This window comes from Pholcus phalangioides, unplaced genomic scaffold (assembly GCF_987345545.1).
Source record: "Pholcus phalangioides strain wild (caught in Gottingen) unplaced genomic scaffold, Ppha-v1.0 ptg000008l_1, whole genome shotgun sequence".
Lineage (NCBI taxonomy): Eukaryota > Metazoa > Arthropoda > Arachnida > Araneae > Pholcidae > Pholcus > Pholcus phalangioides.
In genome coordinates this window covers 27,244,748-27,257,811 of record NW_028301601.1, presented here as the reverse complement: position 1 = coordinate 27,257,811, position 13,064 = coordinate 27,244,748, and the positions used below count along the sequence as shown (strand labels likewise).

Here is a 13,064-nt window from a genome sequence, read left to right as displayed (position 1 = left end):
GATGCGAAAATAATCGCTAGTCCAGGTGCGTCTCAACAGTTTCGAGACACCAAAAATATTTGCCGAGATTCATATATTTTGTGGGGGAGTCGACATCGTATCTATTATTTCAGAGTATACAGGAATGCTGAGAAATATTCATGCAAACCAAAATTTTAATACACAATTAAATGTAAATTAACTCAAAAAACTGGTGAAAATCCGGTACTGAATGAAGTTTTAAACTAATGAAAGACAAAAATTATATATTATCTCGAAACCAATGAAAATTTTAGACTTGATGTATTAAAAATAATTGAAAGTAGTTACGGTATCAAAAGAAATTCAGAATTGATGAAAGAAATAATTCCAGAATTTAATAAATTATGAGAGAAAATTTCAGAATTGATGAAAATGCAGAATTTACGGGGAAATGTTTTTTTTAGAATTGTTGAAAGGAAAAGTTCCAGACTTGATGAAAATTCAGTATCAATGCAGGAAATAATTCCAGAATTAATGAAAAGCCTCCAGTAGTTTACCGTGATCGGGGTCCCACAAAATGCGAGGCCCGGTGCGACCGCACCTCTCTCACAACCAGTAAGGGCGACTCTGTAATACAGTACTAGAAACTTAGGGTCGGTTGTGAAATTAATGGAGAAGATTTTCGACCAATTGCGTACGAATACGTACAGAATATGGGTCACTACGCGTGTATATTATACGATGATGTCCATAGTCAATTTCCTTGGTGTAATGTTTTTTGAAACAAAAAATAATGAACATGCTGCTTTAGTGTAAAGCCTCCAAAGTTTAGGTTTGAGAGAGAGTAAGAGAGCACCCACACACAGCGGTTTATAGACCAAGAAAAACAGCACCTAAAAATTCGGGTTAAGGCCGGGATTACACTATAAAAGTCTTGAAAAATTATTTTATAAAATTTCAAAAATGCAACCAATGAGCGCATCGGTTATATTCGAGTGAATATAACCAATAAACTTATGGGTTGAATTTTTCAAGTTTCATAAAAGAACGTTTTTAAAACTTTTATAGTGTAATTCCGACCTAAGGGTTATTCTCGTATTAATCTGAAAATGAGATCACTGTATTTCAACTTAAAACAGTAATATATTTCTCACATTTTTTTAGAAAAGTTTTGGCTAAAATTGTGTTTAGAAAATTTTTTTAGTTGAGCTCTAAAAACTTTTGGTTCTAAAGATATATAAAATTTTCTTCCAGGAATTAATATTTTGTTTCAAGAATGAATGAAATATTTTGTTCCCGGAATGGACGAACTACTTTATTCCCTGTGGAATATATATCTTCCTCCCCAAATGAAAAGAATGTGCTCTTCTCCAAATAAATGAAATATTTTCTTCCTCAAATGAATGAGATACTTTGCTCCCTAAATTAATTGGATATATTTTCTTGCTCATTGGGTATTTTGATCCGCAAATGAATATGCAATTTTTTCTCTCAAATTAATGGGATATCTTCTTCCCTAATGAATGTTTTTTCTGAAATAAATATTTGTTCCATCACCATGAAATTAAAACGCTCTATGATAATTGTGCTTAAAAAACATTTTGTGGACATTGATTTCCTACATCTTCGAGCTGTACCTCCATTCTTATTCTATTACGCACACAGTATTTCTTATTCAGTCAATTGTCCCCAGATGTTTTCCCCATCATTTGAACTCATTTGACTTTCACTTGTCTGTGACTGTTATTCAGGCCTCGTCCCTGTTTGGTCTTACGCTTTTTTAGGTCTCTATTCTTTTCTCTTGTAATTTTTTTCCGCTCTTTCATCATTATTGGATGGTATCGTGTTCCGATCGGTTTCCTTCATTTCTGACATCACATCTCTACTGTAATCGCTCAACCATGTTGTTGGGCAAATGATGTTCTGAGGCAATTGAGCGCTTTCATTCAATTTAACTAAGTTATTGCGAAGCATTTTCAAATTTGAGCGTTTTTGAAGGTGTTTTTACAAGGCAAGAAAAGAAAAGAGTATAAATATTTAAAAAAAAAATCCCTGGAGGACAGCACAAGATCCTGCAGAAGGGGAAAACTAAATACACAGATAAACTAACCAATAGCAGCTTCTGAAAGTTCGTAAAAAAATCACAAGGTGTTGAAGTTTTTGCATAATCAAAAAAAGGCAACAACTCAGAAAGTTGCATTTGAGTTATGGACACCATAAGGACGGTGGAAAATGCCACTACCTATTGCAAAACATTAGCAACTCCCATCTTCGTTTGCACGCGCTCTCTACCATAATTAAATCTGAGTTGATTCCCATTCAGTTCCATGCAAAGTGAATCTTCAAAATGCAGATATCTCAAAACATGGAATTTCGAGTTGTTGCCTATTTGAACTGGGTTGTCGAAATCATTACGTCATGAAACCGATATCGAAAAAATTTGAAATTCATAAACCTGAAATTTCAAATCATAATCAATATTATACAGGATAATTCACGATGAATGTTACGAAAGGAAAGAATATTCATCCCGGTGACAGCTGGAATTCATTTATTTACCACACATCGATATAATATATAATATAGTTTCAAAGTTTCAATTGGCAACTCTGAAAACAGCACTCATTAAAAATGCTGATAGATTTCCCCCCACCTGAACTTTTGATCTAGAATTATTTGAAATACAGATTGATCGTGAAATTAATTAGACCACATCACTTATTTGCTACTGCAACTGAAGTTGCAAGTTCTATGATAGTGGACTTTTTACCACCTATTTAAAAAAATTAGTAATGTAGAAAAATCACAAGGGGGGGGGCGTAGAAGTTTCTTGCATATTTTAGCACACTGGAAGCTAATTATGCAAATCATGTTTCGTCCCGAGATTTGGCAGCTTTTCAGTGTTGCGAAATATTACTAGGAGAATTGACTTCTCATGTTTTGTTGATACGACAGCCCAGTTCAAAAAGTCAACAACTCAGAAAATCGCATTCTTCAGTTATGCATGCCATAAGAACGATGGAAAATGTCTCTACGCATTGAAAAACATCAACAACTCCAAAACTCTGCTTATAGGCCTGCTACAGGGTGATTCTATGAGTACATTCAGGGGACAAACTTTAAGAGCTGATATAAGGCACCTAAATTAGCATTTTCGTTCGTAAAATACGTGGTCGAATCACAATAACAAAGCCTGTGAAGAGTTTTTAGTGAGTTGCACAACAGCACTTCACCGAAAGAAAAAAAATATTTTTTTCTGATGTCTTTGCTGCGATATGTGCTATCAATCATTCGAGGGTGCAAGGGGTTGTAATGTGATAGGCTTCCTCATTTTGAAACCTAGGTAATGCAAAATCTACCACAAGTCATTAACCAGCTTATCATAGCTAGGATACAGAGAGGGGCGATCACTGTTCCCAACAACAGAATAATACCGAAAAAAAATTGCCGTGTTCGTTTTACAGAGCAACCAAATGTATCTACACACAATACGTCTGGCTTGCCACTCCTTAACGGTTCACATACGAATAAAAACCAAGCTTTGGTTTAAAAAAAAACCAATTTGGTTTCTATTGGTGCGTATGCACCTTCAGATTAGATGGGAGTTGGTTTTTAGTCGTGTGGGAACCATCAAGGTTATGTTGCGCTAAACAACAAAACACGATATAATGTAATGCCCTGTGTAAAATTTAGCGTTGCCCAAGTTGCACCATGTGAGAAGGCCTTCCACATTTCAACTTCCCCAGAAAATACGTCGGGAAATATGATTTTTTTTTTTTTTTGGTAAAATTTTGTTGTGAACTCCCCTAAAAACGTCCTCTACTGTTTTGCTATTGCGATTCGACCACCCATTCTTAGGCCAAAAATGATTGCTTATGTGTGTGTTTTTTATTACCTCTTAAAGTTTGTCCTATGAATTTAGAATCACCCTGTGTAGCTAAATCTGAGTTGAGATAGCCTTACAGTTCCCATACAAAGTGAGTCTTTAAAATGCAGATATCTCAAAACATAGAATTTTGAGTTGCCGCCTATTTGAACTGGGCCTCCAAAATGATTCCGTCATAAAAACCGACATCAAAAAAATCTGAAATGCGTAAAAAAACCCTACAAAATTTCACAAGTCATAATTATTACCGTGAGAAAGAGAGAAACTACGAAATACCATTAAAATCATTACAAACGTCCTGCGCAGTATCAAAGACTGGACCCTGCAGCTATATAACACCAATTAACTATTATTAGTGCCAAGGACAATTTAATAGTAAATGACCAAAAGAGAACGCGCATTATAATTTGAATTTTGAATCGTATTGAAGATACTTGTACAAACGCGGAAATCGGAGAAGGTTATGGTACGTATATATCAGAAGACATTAAAATGAAACAAATAATTACTATACGGTAGAAATCATCAAGGGAATGGGTTTTTTTTTAAATTCCCAACCAGGTATCGATTTCCTTCAATACTGACATTGATCGCGAATTTATGAGCTCCGTCTGGATGATCATTAAATTTTTATTTCCCATATACACGGAAAAGACTAGGAAATAACACGATCAATCAAAGTAATTTTTTTTTGGTCTTGAAGACGAGTTATCCCTAATACTTTTCTTATATCGGATATAAGAAATTACTAATAAAAACTGGTAGGGCAGTGCGTTTTCATTACATCCCAGAGGCTTGCAATGACCTATCTTAATATTCATGGAAGCTGATTATAGAGCAGGTTTCAAGCCGAAAATGTCAATGACTGTCCGATTTTGTCTTTGTTGTTGATGATGATACGCTGCACGTTGATGACTTTCTCTAATCAGAGTGACCCTGAGCTCTATTTGGTGTTTGAGAAAGACTATTTTTCATTAGGGGATTACTCGTAGAACGTAGGAGAAAAATAATGGAATGACACCGGTCTGTAAATATTCTAATATAAATGAAGACATTTTGTCATTGGAAATGTGACAAGTTCATTTGTCAACCATAATGTTGACGTTGCCATGATCTAAAGGGGGAAAAGATTATTAATCATATATAATTGAAGACTGAATATAGTAGGAAATTTAGAGCCCATAGAGATGTCAGTATATGATTCTTTGGAGTGTTTGGATAAATGAAGACACATTCTTAAATGTTAATGAAGCTTTTCACAATTCCTTTTGAAGGTATCTTTTCTTAATTAGAGAATTCGCGTTTTTTTCATTTTTTGATTTTTTCAGAATTTAGGACTTAAAGAAGTAAAAACTCTAACTGGTTCTAAAATTGAAATATTAAAAAACGAATAAGGAAGACAAAGAAACTTCAAAAGTGAAATTTCCGTAAAATAAAAACAATGGAAAATATAGACATTTGAATTTTTACATGGATCTAGTCAAAGAAAACAGTCTAATTATCGTAATTTCCCGAAAAAAATCATGGCTAATTAGAGTGCATTTTTAGCTCTTGCGACTAATTAACAGCAACTGCCTATTCAATAGTTTATTTATGGCATTTTGATTTTAAAGACTCCATTAAAAATTTTATAATCATTTTCACATGAATTCATTTCCATCAGCTCTTTAAATAACATTGACGCGATATCTCGCCTGCTCAAACGCCTCTTATTTCAGCATTTTCAAGCAAACATATTTTGTAAAGTGGAGATTTCCCAACAAAACACTCTTTTCTATACTTTGCAACTGCCGAAAATCATAAGAGAGAGAGCCTTCTTTATTAATTTAAAGAAGTATGACAGAGGGCTTAGAGATTTCTGATGTGTCGCAGTACGTTGGAACGTCCAAACGTTGAATTTTTTTTTTTACTCTTATATAATGCATGACGTTTACTCGGTAATTTAATGAAATTGATAAGAAACTGAACGGTTAGCTAAACGTCAAAATCAAGTTTTATTCAATTATCGTTGTTTTTACAGCTCATGAATGTAGATAACATGAGGCTTATAGGGAGCTTGCGAAAATCTGCGGCATGTCTACAAAAAAAAGAAGAAAAATTTTCTCATTATGGATGCGGAATATTTGTTGAAAATTACGGTAATGAAATTTGTGGTTTAAGGTAATAAGTTTTCTCCTATCTTCTCGCTAAAGAATTGTATATACGGTATATGTTATACTGCCAAAGCCAGAAATTATTCATTTCACAAAGTGGCCGGCCCCGTCATGAAGAGCTTTGGCCAATGTTCGAATTGCAGAAATGATTCGGACTTTGGCCGGTCATTTCGTGAAGAGGCCGGAGATCCATGAACAAAGCTCGATGTCCTGATGTGAGAAGGAGGAGCCAAATCCATTTGTTTAGTCGCCAACGTGTCATATACGTCTATATATACCAGCTGTATTGGATTAGCTCCATGTGACGAGAGAAAAAAGTGTAAATATAATTATATGAACGTATATAGTTTTTTTCCGCAAAATTTTGCAGACCAAAAAGTGATTACCGCATCGTGACTGCATTTTGATGGGTTGTCATAACTAACGTGGACATAATTATCACGAAAAAATACGCCAACTTGACGCTAATCCCGAGTCATGTCTTTCGTTATCGGACTTTGGGCAGGAGTCATCGTCCACTTCTCGAACTGGCCGGCCAATGTCTGAAATTCGGACATTGTGCTGGTCAATATTTAACCCCAAAATTGGCCAATTTAAATTCACAAAGCTGCCGGACCCGTCGCGAATTGTCCAATTTCGGGCTTTGGCAGTAACACACACACATATAAAGAATTAAAGGACAAATTAAAGGGCGTGGTGGCCCAGGTAGATAAGATACACGCCAAATACACCCCTTCCTGACACCAGGGGTACAACAGAAACGGCGACATGACCACAAAAGAAAATTGCTACCGCAAGGAGTCCCACACCGAGGCTTCAGCACACCAATCTCTCGGAGAGTATAAAAAAGGCAAAATGCCGAAAAGGCTGCCTTTCGGAATCGACAATAAATTGCAGGTCCAGATCTAATTAGCCATCGTGTGCAGAAAATGACCGAGGTGCGACAAAAGTGATCAAATGACAAATTATAATGTCGTGGAAATGACTAAAAATACGTAATAACTTGTGAAAGTGAACTGTTCACATAAGAAAATTGGTTGTCACCAGACGTTGTGATTATGTTCTGGTATATACACTCATGTCCATAAATTGAGGATAGTGCCTCCGGCAAATAAAGGTTCAGAAACAAAACAAACGTTACTTATTCATAAAGCACATTTAATTAACAAAAGATAAAGAACATAAACGATGGTGTATGTATGATACCATTCATAAAAACTACGATTTTGCTCCCTGGAGCAATTGTAAAAATATCTCCTTTACAATAACTTACTATTACATGGTTGGTATGATGGTCAATACATTGTATGTCTCCCATGCGATGAAATACAGTCCGTACAACGCCTAGGCATGCTGAGTATCAAATTATCGATCTGATCTTGGGGAAGATTACTCCACTCAGCAAGCAATGCTCTCCGAAGTTCCGGTACACATGTAGGAGGTGGTTGACGGGCTGCAACTCGTCGGCCATGTCCCACACATGCTCTATCGGATTCAAGTCAGGTAGGTGAGAATGCTGGCCATTCCATACGGGTTATATCCTCAGATTCAAGGCATTCGTTTACGATGTTTGCTCGGTGAGGACGGGCGTTGTCATCCATAAACACAAATTCTGCGCCCATGGCACCCCTAAACAAACGTACAAGTTGTTCCAGAATGATGTCCCGATAAATTTGGGCTTTCATGGTTCCGGTTTGAACCATGGAACCCAGTTCTGTTCTGGAACCCAGTATAATTCCACCCCAAACGAGCAATGCTGCACCACCGTAACGGTGTCGTTCAATGATGTTGTCTTGATGTTGCTTTTCTGTACGATGTTGCTCCGTGCGAGCTCTATGAAGCAGATTGGAAATAGTTTGTAGTTGAATGTGCGCGTGTGTATATAAGATTATAAAACATACAGAACTGAGCTCACTCACAGAATCAGTATAAATTAAATCAATTAAGAAAATATGAATTCGATAAGTTATGGATAACTTTTCACTAGGGCTCGGATTTTTATGCTCTATAAATGAAACGTCGTTGCTTATCGGTAAAAATTTCAGGTTTTTTAACCTATGAGCAACGACGTTTCATCTTTAGAGCATAAAAATCCGTGCCCTACTTATCACACAAGAAAATTGGAATTTGCAGATCAAGGCTAGGTTCGAAAGAAATCTCTGCAAATGTTATAACCTACGAGGTAAACCGCGGACGATATTATTGCCCGCGTAAAAACCATCAAGCCGTTAAGAAGAGCTTTGATAACAGTTGAACAGTGGATTATATTAAGTTAAAAATTACAGCCCACAACAATCAATCGGTAATGGTAAATCAATCATTGGTCAATGTGATTACTTATTTTTTTTAAATATTTCTTGCACGGCTATCCCAGGAAAAAATGAAGAGAAAAAACAGTGAACCTCTTCCTAATCCGAACACATAGGAACTTATTTTTTCCTCCAAGTTCCGCCAAAGGCGACGATATCTTTTATTTTGGGAAACTTCTCTAAGCCATAACATGACGAACACATTCAAGTGAAGCCGCGGCGTTATTTTGAGGGACCCAAAGCAACTTTCCAAAGTCTGCAATCGATCGTCTTTATTAGCTTCCTATGTCGAAGTGGAATCGACTTCATTTAAAAACGGTTCTTGGAGTTCTTATCCATAGAAAATGAACTGGGGGGTTTCATAGAAATGAAATGCGGGGTGTGTTGTATAATTTGAAAACTGCCGCGGTTTTTTTCACCGCAAATAAAAGACAATGGTTTATCCTTTACAACTCTGAAAATAAAAATAAATTTATTTTAACAACTGTATGCATATTTATTGCATATGCAAACGTTTTTATAAAAGCAATTTATATTTAAATTTTTACAATTATATTTTCTACGTGCGAAGAGGAACACCACTTCAGATGAATGTTTTTTATACACCTGAAAATGGAAATTTCCATAGTATTGTTTTCAAATCTCCGGCTGGCCGGATAGAATCTTTAAACGGGCCGCAGTTTACCCATCATTACTTTAAGGGGATCGCAAAGACCCAAAGATCTCTAAACAACCAATTGTCTTATTAGCTTTCTTAACAGCATCCGATGAATGTTTCGGAGTGTTCCCGTAAGCAATTTTTTTTATATAAAAAAACTCCACGCCAATTCTAAAAGGATTGATCGTCCATTGTTTGCGTGTAGGTCTCTCAGAAACTTCACAAATCTGGGGTTTTCTTTTTTTTTTTCAGACTTCACGCATTTTTATTCCATAATCAATTATATCCGCTATAACTAGAAATCGTTTTTAAATAAAACAGGGTGTTGGTGGGATGTTTCATGATCCACTTGGGTTCATCTATCATCCTCTTTAGTTTGGCAGAATAGGTCGGATTCACCCTATATATGCAATGGAACTTCAGTTAACGAGCAATTCGCATAACGAGCAAAAAGTTTTTATTTTATTTATTTTCACGTTGTCACGACCGAGCTGATGTTTTTTCACTTTCACCCACACACACATGCTATGGAATTTTGGGTAATATTCTTCCCTACGGTCTCTGGTAAGCGTACCTCAGTCGGAAAAATAACACGTGTGAGTGTGGATATTTATGATACGAAACTAGATGTAGCATAGCAGCGATGCGTATGTGCACTTGCATTTTATTTTAATTCTGTTTGGAAAAAAAATTGTGGGTTGATTGCACATTATTTAACTCGATTTTGAGGGGACTAGCTCATGAACAAGAGCCACTACTTGTCGAAGAGATTGTGTGCTTGGGGAAGACCATGGACTGGAGGTGAATGAGGATGTCATTCAGGAACTAGTGGTGAAAAATGTCTAGAAGTTGACGGTAGATGAAATGATGGATCTCTTTTGCACGCACCAGCAAGAGTTTATGGATGGTATCTCGTCTGAGGAAGAGAGAAGTAAGAAAGAGAGTCTCTCATCCATACATAAAATGAGATTAGAGAGATGCGTGGAATATGGGAACCTGTGCAAAACTCTGTAGAAAATAAACACCCAAATAGAGCTGTAGCCAACGTGCAAGCAATGAGTCTGTCCAACGATCCCTGCAATATTCCATTTCCCAGAAATCCTAAAAAAAAGAAGAAAAGCAAATGTCATTGAATAAGGTTTCTTTTATAAGTCTCACAGAAAGATTAAGTTAGCAAACGATAATGAGAAATAGATGGCTTATTCTCAGTCCAAGATATCAAGGAAAGATTTTATTTTCTGGATATTATGCTGAGGTGAACTCGGAAATAAAAGTCATTTGTATGCAAAAGGTCCTGGGTTCGATTCCCGGCGGAGACAGTATAAAACAAAATACGATATATATATATATCTCGTATTTGTATGTTTATTTAAGCCGTTATTTATATTACGTATATTTTATTGCATTATATATAATTTATATTGTGTTTGATTACTGATTGAATGCAGTTTTTATTGGTAATTTTTATGTAAATTAAATAACTGTGGTACGAATTGTTCGAGTTTCCATTATTTCCTATGCGAAAGTTTGATTCGAATAATCGGAGCTATTCGGATAACGAGCTCATTAACCGAAGTTCCACTGTATATAGAGGTAGTACATAATATTAATCAAATCTAAAATTATGTAGCGGCTATGTTGTGTTAATAGAAAAGTTTCCGTGAGAATTCAAAGGCTGACCAGCTGTCGATGAACGCTTAGAAGTTCCGCAGGGGAACATGCTCGAGATGCATGTGCGGTTTAGTACTGGTTGAAGAGCACTGCTTTATACATACCGTAAAAAAAAAATTATCGGTGCTCCTCGATCATTTATCTGTTTCTTTCGAAAGTTAACATAATATGATGATTATTTCCGAACTGACAGATTTGTGTTTAATTATGGCACTTTACATGCCTTCACAATAGAAAACCCAGACTGAGAGCCGACAAAAGATATGAAAATTGTAATATAAGTCAAAAATTACAGCAGTTTGCGAACAATTGATAAAAATATATCATTTGTCAATATGGACGAGACTACACTATAAACGCTTTATAAAAGGTGAAAAATGTAACCGATATAAGCGTATCGGTAGACTGGTTGTTCTTTTCAAGTTTTGTGAAAAAACTTTTATCAAACTTTTATTGTGTAATCCTGGCTTATGGCTTGTTTTCTGAGGTATTTATGATACCACCTTTACAGAAAAATTAAACAAATGACCCTCTTCTTAATCGACTCACATAGAAGCTCATCTGAAAAATGATGTCACACCCCCACTTTTCATACGAGTGTTTTAACAGCTATCTCATGCGAAGATTAATTCAGGAAAGAAAATTCCACGACCTTTACTGGGAATCAAATCTACGTCCTTTCGCATACCAGACAACTGGGCTAAAACACTTCGGTACAGAAGCAACGAACTTCTTTCCTTTGAGCTTATATGCGCTAAACGGCACCGTATACGGGCAGTCGGACCTAACTTAGCATTAGCTAATTCATAATCTTCGCATCAGCCAGCAGTTAAAACCTTCGTGTGAATAGCGAAGAGTGATATCATCTTTACATAGCCGCCATCTGGTGGTGAGAATGTCAATTAATATGAGCTATTAGCTGAGTTGGGTGTGACTTACATGCTCGGTCTCGTTTACCTCTCAGGAAAGAAATTCGTTGCTTCTGTAGCGTAATGGCCTAGCGCAGTCGCCTAGCGTAAGCGACGATCGTGAATTTTCTTTCCTGGATTAATCCTCTCATCAGCCAGTCGTTGAAACCTTCACACATAGTGTCTTACCATTATCCTTTCCTAGTTTCTTTCTTATTCTTCGTTTATTTACCATTATTTTTTTCCCCTCTTTTTCCGGAGGTGGCAATGTCACCCATTTTGGGTAACTTTTCTAAAGCCCCGACGAAACAACCTATAAGTCTATTGGTTACATTCGCACCAATATAACTGACACGCCTATTGGTTGATTTTCCAAGTTTCATAAAATAACTTTTACAAAACTTTTATAGTGTAATGCCGGCCTAAGCCAAATCGAATGCATCTGAGGACGAACGGTGGTGTAACATAGAACAGTGTTTCTTACCATTTTTCTGCCCATGGCCCCCTTTATATAAATATTTATAAATTATGAAACAATATTTTCTTCTCGTTTCCACCTCGTCTTATGTAGGGCCTGCTACCCTCTTCGAAGTGCGAGAACCTCTCCATTTAGCGAATTGAATTTCAAACATTTTTTAAAATAAGATAGATTTCTTTAACCCTGCGCCCCCAGGCACGAATCTAGTAAATCATTCTAGAGTTCAGCGAGCGTCCTTCTTGGGGGGGCCATGGCCGGGGACTCCACACTTAGCTGGAGACTAATAGCGTACGTATTTGTATAAATTCGGAAATCATTGCACCAGATCTCATCGTATGAGGCCCCCTCCCTAGGTCAAGCCCAAACGGGCCCATAGATAAACAGTGTCCTGGTTCTACGGGGAGCTCTGCTGGATAATGAAAGTAGCCACCTTTTTCCCAAACATATTTCACTTGGAAGTTTTATTTCTTCACAACTCTCTGTGACCCCCCCCCCCCCACACACACACATGTCTTGGCTCTCCTTCCATTTGATTTTCACCCATGGCCCCACGTTGAGAATTGCTGATATAGGGGGATCGCAAAAGACACTTTCCGAAGTATGCAATCAATCGGCATATTTTAGCTTCCTTAACTGCCTCTGATGGATATTCTGGAGTATTCCGGTCTGAAGAACGTCTCCATACTAATTCTGAAAGGACGGATTTCCCCATATTGGGTAAAATCTCAAGGAGTTCTCAAACTTTTTCCACCCGAGGCGCCCGTTTCTCCTAATTAACACTTAACCACGGCTCCAAAGAGCAGATTAACAAAAGAGTCACTTCGAAAAAAAATTTGTTAGAGCCACTTCTCCGCGGCACCTCTGACAAAGATTAGCGGCGCGCAGTTTGAGAACTTACTGATCCACTGAAATTTGTCTGCATCAAAGCAAAATGAGTAACAACGCCTTGCGTTAGGTGTGCTTTTCAGCTCATGGTGGTGATGAGTTTGGCCAATAGTGCTGTACTGTCACCAACGCTTTCATCAGTTCAACGTGATCTC

At 36.9% G+C, this 13,064-nt stretch overlaps 1 protein-coding gene across 1 annotated transcript in view; it reads left to right on the top strand.

The window, feature by feature from the left end:
• LOC149084132 (very long chain fatty acid elongase 7-like) overlaps positions 1–13,064 on the top strand; it is an 80,444-nt gene that overhangs the window by 33,928 nt on the left and 33,452 nt on the right. The window lies entirely within an intron of this gene.